The following is a 15,613-nucleotide window of genomic DNA, read 5'->3' as shown; positions in this document are numbered from 1 at the left end:
GTGACAATTGATTAGTTAAGTGGCATCCTCAGAGAGATACATTTTGAAAGCAGAGACAAAGACAGTTAAAGACATGTTAGTATGAGGTTGTTAGAACCTATGAGGTTTAACTCAGTAATCTGCCCCCCCCAAAAAAAAAAGAACACACAATCCATCTGTACTCAGTATATCTAACTTCTCAAACCAGTTTTCCTTATACATTGTGTTAAAGGCATTTCTGCATTAAACAGGGGCACAGAGTAAAGTTCTCACCTCACAGCAAGAGGTTCCCCAGTTTGATTCTTGGCTGGTGTGCCTTTTGTTCAGAGTCTGTATGTCCACCCTGTGTTACCATGGGTTTTCTACAGGTGTTCCAGTTTCCTCTCATATTCCAAAGACATACAGTAGATGGATTGGCCAGTTTAATCTGGCCATAGTTTTGAGTCTGTATGCGAGTGTGAGAGTGGTACAACCCAACACTCTAATAATGGGTGATTTCAACTACCCTACCATTAACTAGGAAAACTACTCATGTACCAACTCTTTTGCTCAACGTTTTCTGGAAATCATAAGTTCCAACACTTTGGATCAACTTATCCACACCCCCACCAGAGGCAGCAATATCCTAGACCTGGTCATCACCAACATGGATGACCGGTGTTCCACAGCAGAGGTCAGCTCCTCATTGGTCAAATCCGACCACAAGCTAATCACCCTAGACATCCACATCCTGCACCCACCCCCCATTAGGAAAACAACCATAAAAAATTTCTCCAAAGCCAACTTCACGCTTCTTAAGACAGAAGTGGCAAACTTCATGACCCCCATGCAGATGGACAATAGAGATACGACTGCTGAATCCTACACAAATGCACTTTATAAGCACTTACACGAGTGCATGAATCGTGCTATCCCTAATAGAACCAAGATGCTATCCTCCAAAAAAAGAAGCCAATCTGGTGGTCTGCCATAAACAAACTCTACAACAGAAGAAAGAAACTGTTGCAAAAAAAGAGTAAAATCCCACAACTGGAGCTGAGATCCCTCATAAAATCCTCCAAAGCTAGTTATGAAAACAAAATTGCCACTGATTCTAAAGACAACCCCAAAGCATTCTATAGCTATGTCAAAAATCTCAATGGCAACACTCAGATCTGCTCTGAGTTACAGCACAATGACACTAAATATACAGAACCAACTGATATTGCCAACATCCTGGCAGATAGGTTCAGTGCTAACTTTACCCCCTCTCACCCCCTAAAGGACCCATCTTTATACCGGAAGAATGCAAAGTTCCTGTAATCATGGCTGCACAGGTAAAAACTTCACTCTCCAAAGCCAAGAACACAGCATCCATGGGACCTGACAACATCCCAGGCTGCCTTCTACATGAACTACAGAATGAACTGACACCCCACCTAAGTACCATGTTCAATCATAGCCTCAGCTCAGGCTTTGTGCCCATTAAATGGTGCACTGCAACAGTTATCCCACTCCACAAAGGGGGGGCCACAACAGACCCCGGGAACTACTGCCCTATTAGCCTGATGAGCCTCATCTGCAAGGCCATGGAATGTATCATCATGGAACTCCTAAACAAAGACATTGGAGATCTCCAAACCCTGGACCCCACACAGTTTGGGTTTGTAAAAGGCAGATCATGTCTACTAAACCTGATAGACTTCTTTGATGTAGTCACCAAAGCCATAGATGAGGATAAGGTGGTTCATACAGCCTATCTAGATCTCGCCAAGGCATTCAACACCATCCCCCACTCTGGAATTATAGATAAACTCACTAAACCAGGTATAAATCCCTATGTCACAAGATGGGTTGCCATACTGAAAGAACCCACACTGTGAAAGTAGCAGATTCCAAATCAGACTTCAGACCAGTGACAAGTGGAGTACCACAGGGTTCAGTCCTGGTTCCTCTCCTGTTTGGTATCTACTTCTCTGAAGTACAGGCTAACACAGAAGGTCTTTGGCTAACTAAACTCGCAGATGTCTCAAACTAGGAGCCATAACTGAAACTCCTAACGATGTGGACATCCTACAAAAGGGCCTCACTGAGACAGATGCCTGGTGTCAAAGACATGGTCTCAAGCTCAATGCCAAAAATTGCATTGTCATCCCCTATGCTAAAAATTCTGTACCCATGAACTACCACATAGGTGGTAGTCTACTTAACACTGAAAGTGTGATAAGAGACCTTGGGACACAGGTGGACAGTAGTCTCTCCTTTGATAATCACATCGCCAAAGTGGTCAGGAAATCCTTATATGTGGCACACCACATCACAAAAGGTTTCTCATCCAGAAAAAAAGAGGTCATTGCTCCTCTCTACTCATCACTCATTAGACCCATTATAGAGTACAATGCCCCTTTTGGTATGTACCTCACAAGACATCTACAACAACTGGAAAGGCTGCAAAAATACCTCACAAAGAGGATTACTGGCCTCAAACAGATGCCCTACACAGACCATCTCAAAAAACTCCAGCTTTACTCCGTCGCATATCACCTACTCAGAGGCGATCTCTGCCTAACATACAAAGCTATGTCAAACCCAGAGCTGTTGGACATGCTCCACTTAAAGAAATCCCAATCCCTCCAAGCTACACACTCTAGGGACCTAAACCATGTCACCACAATAAACAGAACATGCTGGAGGGATAGATGCCTGTCCCAGAGACTTCCCATACTCTGGAACAGACTACCTAGCTATGTCAAACAGAGCTCCTCATTAGCACTCTTCAAGAAAAATCTTGATGATTGGATGGGTAATAGGAAATTTACCCCGGGATCACTTCTGTGGTTCTGCTTGACAGGGGCACAGGAAAATCATTTTCTTGGGTGGCGAAAGCCAGTGTACCTTTTTGGCTAGGCTTGTATAGGCCCTAGGGCCAATAGCCTAGTACCTACCTATGAACCTATGAGTGGAAGAACTATCAGGCAGGGCTAACTATATGGAGGTGTAAACCTTGGCTGTAGTTGATTGTCACCTTTGAAGTGACACCCTGACCTTATGTGCAAAAAATGGAAAAAGGAGGTTGTGGATGGATGGACTCCTGTGTTAAGGATGTGTGTCTTGAAAACTAAGCTATTTATATTTTGTAATTATTCAGGCAAATTAGCTACTAAATTTATTCCATGAGTGACCTGTACAGAAGACTTGAAACAATTTTGTCTGCTAACTTTATTTTGTAACTATGTAAATACTGAGTACTTTATGAAAAAGGCCAGTGCATGGTAGAAAGTTACTCTATCAAAACTCAGGATTTATAAAATATAATATCTTCTTTTACAACATGCAAGTAATATGGCACTTTCAGGGATGTGTGCATCATGAGCTGCATGCATTAATTATCCTATATGAGCAAGTGTTTTAAAGTTGATATAGCTCATTCATCAGTTATCATAGTAAGGTCTAGATGAATCTCTAGTCCATTGGTCTCACCATGCCTTGATTCACCCTCCCCTTTCCCCACCCACCCATCTAATTTCCTTTTCACCTATGCAAACCCCTCTATCTTTAAAAAACTCCATTGGAATTCTGAAAAACACTGCTTTACATATATAACAGCATAATCAGTACACTCCAGGGAAAAATAATAATGTAATGATGCAGGCATTTATCTTCTTTACATTAATATCTATGCTCTTAGTGTTGCCATTAAATTACTACCAAAAGCACAAACTCTCTTTCAAGTATATCAAGACCACATATTTCCTGTAATTCAATTGCAAACATATTGTAACATATAATCATTAAAACAAACATCCAAAGCCAACTAACATATCAGGCATTACAAATGAATCTTCTCCTCTATTCCCACTTCCTTTCCATTAAAATTGAAAAAGCGACTCAAAAAGCAAAGAATGACTCATCTCACAAAAAATAACAAAACCTCACACCAATCTTTCTGCTTGTATTTCATTACAGTGACACTAGATGAAACTCATGCCTTCTCTTTGCAAAGAATAAATACCAAAACATTTTCTAAAAGTCTGACAGCTAACCAATAGTAGATCAAAGAACAAATGAGTACACCTGCCATTATGGGTTCCAGGGTAAAAGAAGATGCACTAGACCTTTGCCACATTTTCTTAGGTGATACTTATTTGTTCTGTGAAAATCCTGGGAAGAGAATTGATGTAAGAACAATTATGTCTAATAAAATAGCCAATAAAATTATTCTCTTGTGCCTAAGCCACTAAAAATGAACATGAATCAAACTGGAATATAATATTCATTAAAACAAACATTTTTTATGAATCTATCTCACATGTGTCTTCCTACCTCATTTATATGTCCAAAATATATCAAAGCAGCTTCTAGAGGAAGTATATCCCTTAACATCTTAATAATAGAAGTCTTTAAATTCAGCCTTACTGACAAGCTCAAAATATTAAAATAAATCCTCGGCTAACCTAGGATTTTTGCAAATAGTACAAGAGCAACTCATCCCAACCTAAAGACAGGAAACTATAGCCTTTTTGATTTGCTAAGAACTGATATGTCTTACTCTATTCTAAAAAAATAATCACTACCACAAGTGTCCTTTGGCCCAATTTATCTCCCACAATTATCAACCACAAACAACAACAACAAAAATATCCTTCATCTAAACAACTGTAAATCACTACAAAGCTAAAATGCAACATGGGTTCTCTTGACTGGGCAAAAAATATTACAGTGTCTGAACTACCAACCAAAATACTAATAAAACACTCTTGCAGATATTCAGAACAAATATGTCCTCTAAGAATGTTTAGACTGAAGTTCCAGGAGCATATATGGGACATTAAGAAATTAAAAGAAGAAAGTTTTATAGCAACACATTTTAAAGAGCATCATGCCAGTGATTTTTTTAATGTTGCAGGGTACAGTGTTTTTTAAAAAAATCATGTTAAAACTGAGGATAATTCCATATTAAAAATAAACTTTTATATAAGGAATCTGTTTTTATATTGAAGTGCAATACTTTAATGCCTTTGGGATTGAATTGTGAAGTTAATTGGAAGTATTTGATATAACTGTTTATATAACTGTTTTGACTTTCCTGTAAATGTTGTAACTGAGTTTAATTTTGATACTCTGGTTTTAAAATTATCAGGATGGACATTATTAGATGAATATTTTAATGTTTTAAGCTTATGTTTAAAATTAATTCCCACAGTTCTGCCATGTCTATCCCCAGAATGCAATTAACTCTGTGTAGGCACTGTGTAGAGCCTGCATGGAATGTATCTGTGTACACGGCCACGGTCCCCCCGTGACAGCACACCATGCATATTAATGATAGCATGCTGCTGAGGGAGAGCCATGGAGCATGGATATTGAATCAGTGTAGTCTGATTTTTTTTAAATTAAAAATGCATGTTTGCACTGTGCAGAGCACAGCAATGCCAAGCTGTGCTCACATGTAGACAGCCGACACCTGCCAAACATCTAAAAATAGAAACCAGCGGTAATTAATAAGCATAATGACATTTTATGTGTTTTATTTATTTATTTATTTATTTTGCTTTTGCACAGTGCAGAGTGCAGCTAAACCAAGCAGAGCTCATACATATGTCAGACACCTAACAGACATCTAAAAATAGAAACCAGATGTAATTAATTAATTATTTATTGGTGTGTTTAAGCATGTTTTCATGGTGTGGCATGGTGCTCAGCACTGCTAACAGGTAGCTCAGTGATATATGTGAAGGTATACCATATTTCTTAATATCCACAGAGCTTAATGGGTAGAGTAACGGCTGCATGTGTAGTAGGTGCAGGGTTCAAATACATGGAGGTCAGAGATTGTCTGTTTTTTTTTTTTGTTGTACACATTATGGACAAACATTTAAAATATGGCTCCACTGCACTTTGCTAAGCATTGCTCATTCATGCTAAACACTGCATAGACATGTTAACAGTTGCCAATATTTGCCCAGTGCTCAGCTTCACTAAAACCATGATTGTGCGTGTTTGCATGCTGCTCAGCTCTGCTTGGCTCATTTGCAGACAGCTAAGCAACGCAGCACTTTTTTGAATGTTGCTTAATGATGTGTAAGGGTGGGAAAACAGCCTATATAAAGCACACAAGAGTATCTCTGCAGAAACCATTGGAGTCTATCATCTGTCAATATGGCTGGTGATGTTGGAGAAGGTGTGCACTTTTGGGCACAGCAGTGGGGCATTCAGGAGTCAAGGATCATGATTGGGCTCCTAGTAAAAAAAAACATGAGAATAGGCTGCTGCAGGGTGGTTTCCAGGGCTTGGAGTGTAAGGTGGAGGCCTGGGACCGGCTGACCACAAAGATCACCAGTGTTACTGGTATCCTCCACATAGGTGAGCAGTGTTGTCTCCACCATGATGATCTGAAAAGATGAAAGAGGGGAACCTTGGACACCTGGGTCCATGAAGTGAGGGCAGGGAATGCCTTACAATTATATAAGTACTTTTTTGTTTTACCAATATGTAATCTGAATGTCTGCAAAACTGGTATATATAATGGTGTGCTTCTCTTCCAACAACTGCAGTTGAGAGGGCTCACAATGTTGAGTCCCATGCCGTGTGCCAGGCCAGGTTGCACCACAGGCGTGGTGAGTAATGGATGTATTATGCCAACTGTAGTCCAATAAGCAAGAATGAGTAAAGCAATAACTGCAGTAAAGTACATACAATAAAGTCTGTAGTGCAATAAAGTTGGAATTAGAGCTGTAGTGCAATAAATGAATAATAACTCTAGTTCAATAAAAACAAGAAACACTGCCAAAAGCAGCAAGGAAAATGATGTACATCAGAACTATCTTGTCATAACCATTGCAGTAGAGCTGTGTGCATTGAGTCTGTAAGGTAAGCTTGCTGTAGTCAAGTATAACACTGTAATAGTTGTAGAATGTAAATCTAATGACTTCAAACAGTATTGATTAACTCAGAAACCGGCGTAATTAAACAAACTAATAGTAACACAAAGCAAAGGAAACTTCCGAAATACACCAACACCACCAGCCGTCCAGTAGTCCTTAACGCAGTTTTTTATTTAATACAGAAAAAAGCGTTTTCGCTACTGTCCCGTAGCTTCATCAGAGGTAAATGCAAACAGTTAATACTATGTATGAAACAGCCTTTTAACAAGCATTAACTCTGATTATAGGAAGTGACGAAATTCAAACTTTTCACTTTCCTGTAAACACCTTTTGACATAAGAAAGATCCACATTAATATCATGACAAACCAGTTACTTTCGTGTACTTAACATCAATTGAATTTCATAAAAATGTTAAAATGTATACATATTTATATTTAACACTAGACTGCTGAACTCACATTGTCTTACCTAAAATGCTTTTTATGTATACAAAATATACTCTGTCATCATACCATCTCAGTCCTATACATGTCATGTCAATGAATAATAAAATGTATGCTACAAACTGAAAAATGGTATAAATAAATTTACAATTGTCTGACCAAAACTCAAATGAAAAATGACCATAAAAGCAAAATGATATGTACAAAAAATTAATAAGGACACAAAACCTTCTTATATTAAAACGACTTATTTTAAAAATATATATGTATATAAATAAAAGAAAATAAAATTAATCCATAAGGACAATTTCTTTAACGCATATGTGTGCTTCTTATTAGAATAGTGTACTTATACATAATGTAATATTATCTCTACCGTAAGTAACTACGTAATTTTAAAACAGCCGTAATATTACAATTCTCATTTAAACCGGGAGGCTTGAACGCATCCAAAATGAGTTTCCATTCAAGCTCCCGGTTTTCTAAAATGAGAGGTGTGGGACCACCTCTAATGTCGGCTGGAACCTGGTCAACCTGTACCATTACGGCTGTTTTAAAATATATATAACAAATTTGGTTTTGCAGTTACCTGGTTTGAATCTAATAAAAGATCGAGTCACATTGTTCAACCTAATACCTTCACTGCAATTAACAGCAAAACACCAATTGCAACTACCACATTTTTGTGTGTGGTTATGTGTAGTACATTTTTGTGTGGGAGGATTTTCCAACAATCTCTTAATATTAGGACCCACTTTGCTGACAAAATAGGGTCGATGCCCCAATGTATTCGCTAATTGTGTATCAGCTAATATAATGTTCCAATTTCCGTTTAAAATTCCATTAACCTTATAAGAAAATGGTCCATATTCTAAAATACATGATCGATTAAAATTCATAAACGAAGGTTTAATAATAGCAACATTAGTATTATGTAAATTGTTGAATTCCAAACCTAACAAAGGAAATTATCTGGTTCCCCATGCTTTAATCACTTGGCTACTGATGTTACGCATCATGCTAGTATCATAGCCCCTTTCCCTAAATAATGAAGTAATGAACACTACATTAGCATACTATAAAATATAGATGTCATCTAGGTAACGTATGTAATATTTTATATAACTGTAGAAATCACTTGGGAAAATAACAGATTTTTCCCAGTCTAACATTACCATATTGGCAAAAATAGGGGCACATGCAGCACCCATTGCTACCCCTTTGGTTTGTCTAAATATTTCACCTTCATAATAAATATTGTTATGATCTAACACTATACTCATCATTTCCATAATTAGACAGGTCTTATCCCAATCGAGGTCAGCATATTTGTTAATACTTCTGGCAAATGCTTCTAGCCCCTCACCTTTTGGTATACATGACAAAAGGTCTATGACATCTATAGTGACAAACAAAATATCATTCTTAAACCTATTTATAGGAAAATGAGACAAAATATTTTATGGGATGCTAATGTAGAGAAACTTATGGAATTTATCGACTACTTGAATTCTAGTAGTAGTTTCCTCAAATTTACATATGCACAGAGTCAAGATGGACTTGCATATCTTGACACCTATGTATTCAAAGAAAATTTTCAATTTTCTTCTAAAATACATAGGAAGATTACATTTTCCAATAGATATCTAGAATACTCAAGCAATCATCCCAGGTCTCTTATGAGGAATATCTATAAGGGGCAATTAATTAGAGCTCTTAGAATGACATCTGGCTATTCTGATATGATAGCAGAGGTAGCGTTCATTACTTCATTATTTAGGAAAAGGGGCTATGATACTAGCATGATGCGTAACATCAGTAGCCAAGTGATTAAAGCATGGGGAACCGGATACATTCCATTGTTAGATTTGGAATTCAACAATTTACATAATACTAATGTTGCTATTATTAAACCTTCGTTTATGAATTTTAATCGATCATGTATTTTATAATATGGACCATTTTCTTATAAGGTTAAAGAAATTTTAAACAGAAATTGGAACATTATATTAGCTGATACACAATTAGCGAATATATTGGGGCATCGACCCTATTTTGTCAGCAAAGTGGGTCCTAATATTAAGAGATTGTTGGAAAATCCTCCCACACAAAAATGTACTACACATAACCACACACAAAAATGTGGTAGTTGCAATTGGTGTTTTGCTATTAATTGCAGTGAAGGTATTAGGTTGAATAATGTGACTTGTTCTTTTATTAGCGTTCTACATTGGAAAGACTGAGAGACAGCTGAACAAACAAATTTATGGGCATTTTTATTCTATCAAAAAGAGTGATGAAAAAAACGCACTTTACAGGCATATCAAACAACATGGGACTGACCATCGATTTACGTTTGCAATAATTGACTTAGTTAAATCAGACCCTAGAGGAGGTGATCAGAAGGGCCACTTATCTGATAGAGAAATGTGGTGGCAAATATATACTGATGCTGTATCTGCCCCAGGTTTGAATGACAGTATAACTATCATACCATTATTACACAGATTGAGTCATTAACCTTTATGTTTTATGTGTTTAACTTATTGCAATCTTGTATAGATAAATGTTCAATGATAATTATCCATTGGATTATTAATTTTAATATTTTAATACAGTTTTAGATATTTATGCAGACATATGTCAACATCATCAAGTTTTGAGTGTATTAATTATAAAGTACCAAATGAGTATGTATAGCTTTAAATATTTTGGCGCCAAAGATTATATATATATATGGTTAGCAATCCAATATGGCTCTTAGTTCTGATGAAGCCTGTATTATTCACGGGTGAAAGCGCTCAACCAGTTTTGTGTTTTACATCTAGTTTCGTGTTTCGTGTTGTATGATATTATATTAAATTTGTGGATTTTTACCAGACACTGCTTGCACGAGTTATTTTGGAACTTTATCCAGCTTCTCAAGTCTACATAGCATGGCGTTTGCAGCCGTTTTTTGTATAGTAGAATTGTAGTCACTGTAATCACAATTGTCAGCACACACCTGTAGAAGTATGTATGACCAGTGTTGTCAGGGATATTATCTGCATTCTCACTAATGGAATGTTGTTTTCTTTCTCCCCACCCTTTATCTTAATTTATTCATTATTGTAATGTATTATTATGATTTAATATTAACATAAATTGTCTAACTATATTTTGGAAAATGTGGTTGATTAATGTTATGTTTTATTATGATTCAATATTAACATATTTTGTTAAACTGTTTTGTTGGCCATGTGCTTTACTTCAAACTGTTATGCTGTTACCATACTGACTGTTATGTTACATTATGTTGTGTTGCACATAATATACATTAATATGTATATGGATTAATAAACATGATGTTCCATACTAGAAATGGTTTGGATGTTGCTAACCATAACAGATTGCTTTTCCTAATGTCCCACAGCACGTCAAGGTAGGCCGGTTCTGGCTGATCCCCCTACTTTGCCTTAACTGGCCTTGGAACCCAGACTGGTGGTGCTCCCTCTGTTGCCCCTGCACTACTTGAGGTATTGTGTAATACTGCCCCAGGGATGGGGTAAAGTCCCACTCTGGGAGTGGTGGCAGAGGGAGAGTGGTCACCCATGATGAGCTACCAGTCCTGGTGCACAGGATAATCCACCATGGCTATGACTAACCCCAGCAAAGGATTGAGGGCATGATGGCTGCTCTAGTGCCCAGCCTCCAACACAGCCAACCTTGAGGGAGTGAAGGAGCAGTGCCAACAGTCCCATGGGTGGATATGTGAGTCACACTGCTGCCATCTGGAGGCACAATTGACTCAGATTCCACAACACCTTCCCCATCAAAGGTGTTCACCCCCATCATGTCACACACTGCCCCTGTCTGCTGTCTTGTCTGTTTGCAAATGCATCCTCACCTACCCAACTTGCCTCCCTCACACATGCTTATGTCCCTTCCCCAACATTCCAGTCTCATCTTAAAAAAGGGCACCTGTCCCCCCCAAAAAAAAACATATTGTTCCATGCATAGCTCTCCATTTTGCACATGTGTCCACTGGATGCATGTAAATCAGTCCAATTGGCTTGACAATGCAATGTTGTCTTCACCCCTCTCTTTGTGGTTTGAGAATCCAAATTCATCTACAAATCTGTCAAAGTGCACAGTTTCTGCTTTACAAGAAATGGATAGCTATGGTTCTTTCCTACACCCTTCCTGCACATCCCTCCCTGCCTTTCAATATGTTTTCCCCCTGCTTGCCCCATTTCACCACTTTTATATCTCTCTTTTTTTTTCTTTTCTTTATATTTTTAGCATGGAGCTGTGCAGGGCACTGCATTGCACAGCTTCATATAGCTCAGCTAAATAGAGCTATAATGAGTACATGTGCTTTTCACATTGTAAGTCACATGAACAAAGTAAACACCTCTGCCATGTTTTGAACCCAAGCCCATCACACATGCAGCAGACTGTATTAACCCACTAAGCCATGCAACTCCTAATCAAAACAGGTGGTTTAAATAAAACATAGTAATTGCCACTTACAGTTATTAGGCGTGTTTCAGCACAACTGCTCGCTGTGCCACACTGCACAAACTGGAATAAACAGTAATGGAAAAAAATAGGGATGTACTTTGGATTCTAGTGTAATACTACACCACTGGACAGCCAAACATATGATAATGGATGCAACTGAGGCATGTGATAGGAGATAAATGTGTCCTTTTATCAGCAACAAGTAGAAAGTCACCTGCTCAGGCATTTATAGGTTCATAGGTAGGTACTAGGCTATTGGCCCAAGGGCCTACATAAGCCTAGCCAGCAAGGTTCCATAGCTTACACCACCCAAGAAAGTTATTTTCCTGTGCCACTGTCGAGCAGAGACACAGAAGTGATCCCTGGGGTGTATTTCCTATTTCTCATCCACTCATCAAGATTTTTTTTGAAGAGTGCTAATGAAGAACTTTGCTTGACATAGATGGTAGCTTGTTCCAGAGTATAGGAAGTCTCTGGGACAGGAATCTATCCCACCAGCATGTCCTGTTTATTGTGGTGACAAGGTTTTGGTCCCTAGAGCATGTAGCTTGGAGGGATTGGGATTTCTTTAGATGTAGCATATCCAACAGCTCTGGGTTTGACATAGCTTTATATGTTAGGCAGAGATCACCTCAGAGTAGGCGATATGCTACGGAGTAAAGCTGCAGTTTTTTGAGGCGGTCAGTGTGGGGCATTTGTTTGAGACCAGTAATCCTCTATGTGAGGTACTTCTGTGGCCTTTCCAGCTGCTGCAGATGTCTTGTGAGGTACATTCCAAAAGGGGCGTTGTACTCCATAATGGTCTAATGAGTGACGAGTAGAGGGGAACAATGACCTCTTTTTTCCTGGATGAGAACCCTTTTATAATGTGTGCCACGTAGAAGAACTTCCTGACTACTGTGGTGATGTGACTATCAAAGGAGAGACTACTGACCACTTGGGTCCCAAGGTCTCCTATCATGCAATCTGTGTTAAGTAGATTGCTGCCTACGTGGTAGTTCATGGGTACAGAGTTTTTACCAAAGGGGATGACACTGCACTTTTTGGCATTGAGCTTGAGGCCATGGCTTTGGCACCAGGCATTTGTCTCAGTGAGGCCCTTCTGTAGGATGTCCACCTCATTTGGGGACTTGACTATGGCTCCTAGTTTGCAGTCATCTATGAACTTCATGAGCCAGAGGCCTTCTGTGTTAGCCTGTACTTCAGAAAAGTAGATACCAAACAGGAGAGGTCCCAGGACTGAACCCTGTGGTACTCCACTTGTCACTGCTTTGAAATAAGATTTGGAGTCTGCAACTTTTACAGTGTGGGTTCTGTCAGTGAGCCAATTCACAACCCATCTTGTGACGTAGGGATTTATACCTAGTTTAGTGAGTTTAGCTATCATTCCAGAATGGGGGATGGTGTCAAAAGCCTTGGCGAGGTCAAGATAGGCTGTGTGAACCACCTTACCCTCATCCACGGCCTTGGTGTCTGCCTCAAAAAAGTCGATCAGGTTCAAGAGGAATGATCTGCCTTTCACAAACCTGAACTGGGTGGGATCCAGAGTTTGGAGGTTACCAATGTCTTTGTTTATGAGTTCCATGATGATACATTCCATGGCCTTGCAGACCAGGCTCGTCAGGCTAATAGGTCGATAGTTCCTGGGATCACTGGTGGCTTCCCTTTTGTGGAGTGGGATAACTGTTGCTCTGCTACATTCAGTGGGCACAAAGCCTGATGTGAGGCTATTATTGAACAGGGTGCTTAAGTGGGGAGCCAGTTCATTCTGAAGTTTGTGTAAAATGCAACCTGGGATGTAGTCCAGTCTCATGGATGCTGTGTTTTTGGCTTTAGAGAATGCATCTTTTACCTGCATAGTTGTGATTACAGGGACTCTGCATTCTTCCTGTATAGATATGGCCCTTTAGGGCATGAGAGGGGGATAAAGTTAGCACTGAACCTATCTGCCAGGATGTTGGCAATATCAGTTTTTTCTGTAATTTTCGTACCTTTGTGCTGTAACTCAGAGCAGATCTGAGTGTTGCCATCTAGATTCTTGACATAGCTATAGAATGCATTGTGGTTGTCCTTGGATTTAGTGGCAATTTTGTTTTCGTAGCTAGCTTTGGAGGATCTTATAAGGGATCTCAGCTTCTTACTGAGGCTGAGCAGGGAGCTCCTCCACTCATGGGATTTTACTCTCTTTTGCAACAGTTTCTTCCTTCTGTTGTACAGTTTTTTATGGCAAGGGACCACCAGATTGGCTTCCTTTTTTTGGAGGATAGCATCTCGGTTCTGTTTGGGATAGCACGATCCATGCACTCGTGTAAGTGCTTATAGAGTGCATTTGTGTAGAATTCAGCAGTTGTAACTGTATTGTCCATCTGCATGGGTGTTAAGAAGTTCACCACTTCTGTCATAAGAAGCATGAAGTTGGCTTTGCAGAAATGTTTTTCTGTGGTTTCCTTAATTGGGGGTTGGGGCAGGATGTGGATATCAAGGGTGATAAGCTTATGGTCGGATCGGACCAACGAGAAGTTGACTTCAGGTGTGGAACACCGGTCACTCATGTTGGTAATGACTAGGTCTAGGATATTGTTGCCCCTGGTGGGGGTGTGGATAAGTTGATCTAGGGTATTGGAGTTTATGAATTCCGGAAAGCATTGAGCTAAGGAGTTGGTACACGAGTAGTTTTCCCAGTTAATGGTGGAGAAGTTGAAGTTTCCCATTATTAGGGTGTTTGGTTGAACCCTAATATTTTTCAGTACATCATGATAAGAGGAGTGGGAATCCTGGAGCATGGTGAGGGATCTGTAGCAAGCTACAATTTGGATTGCAGTTTTGCCCAGATTTAGTTGCCCTTGGATAACCTCAGATGCATTATGCTGAGCAACTAGCCTGGAGGTGTGGATATCCTTAATGAATATGGACACACCTCCGCCTTTGGTGTTTCGGTCCAGGTTACATGGCCGAAAAGTGTGGTATGAGTTATAGCTTGGTAGTGCAGGAGTGCTCTCTGGAGCCTTGAACCAGGTCTCAGTCACTGCACAAATATTGATGTTCTCCATTTTAAGGAGTGCCTTGAGTGAGTGCATTTTGAGATTTAGACTTCTAGCATTGAGGAGCATTATCCTCAGTTTTTGCTTGCCTTTTGCTGTTATGGTGGTTAATTTGTTATTTGAACCCTGCTTAAAAAATGTAACCTTAGCCAGTATCCAGAATCCCAGGAGCGACAGGTGCAGGCCATCTGTGGCAAAGCATCGTGGTCTGCCGACCATGTCTTTCCAAGCAGACAGATACTGGATCTCCTTAGAATGACACCAGAAGCTTAACCAATTGTTGAAGTCATGTCCAACTGGGACTCTGGTGCAGAAATACTTCCATATAAATCCATGCACATACTGATGGATGTAGATCATCATGGACCTCATAAATAAAGATATTGGGGACCTACAGACACTGGATCCTACCCAGTTCGGCTTTATTAAGGGCAGATCCTGCCTCTTAAACCTGGTCGATTTCTTTGAAACAGTCATCAAGGCCATTGATGAGGGGAAGGTGGTCCACACAGCCTACCTGGACTTCAGAAAAGCCTTCGATACAATACCCCACTCGGGCATTATAGATAAGCTCACCAGCTTAAATATAAACCCCTATGTCACTAGATGGGTTGCAAACTGGCTAAAGGACAGAACCCACATGGTTAGAATTGCTGGAGCCATGTCAGACTCCAAACCAGTTACAAGTGGCATCCCAAAAGGCTCAGTCCTGGGTCCTCTCTTGTTCGGTATATATTTCTCGGAGGTACAGGCCAACACGGGAGGACTGTGGCTGACCAAGT

This window comes from Protopterus annectens, chromosome 2.part2 (assembly GCF_019279795.1).
Source record: "Protopterus annectens isolate FY-2018-M chromosome 2.part2, PAN1.0, whole genome shotgun sequence".
Lineage (NCBI taxonomy): Eukaryota > Metazoa > Chordata > Ceratodontiformes > Protopteridae > Protopterus > Protopterus annectens.
This window is presented reverse-complemented; position numbering follows the sequence as displayed.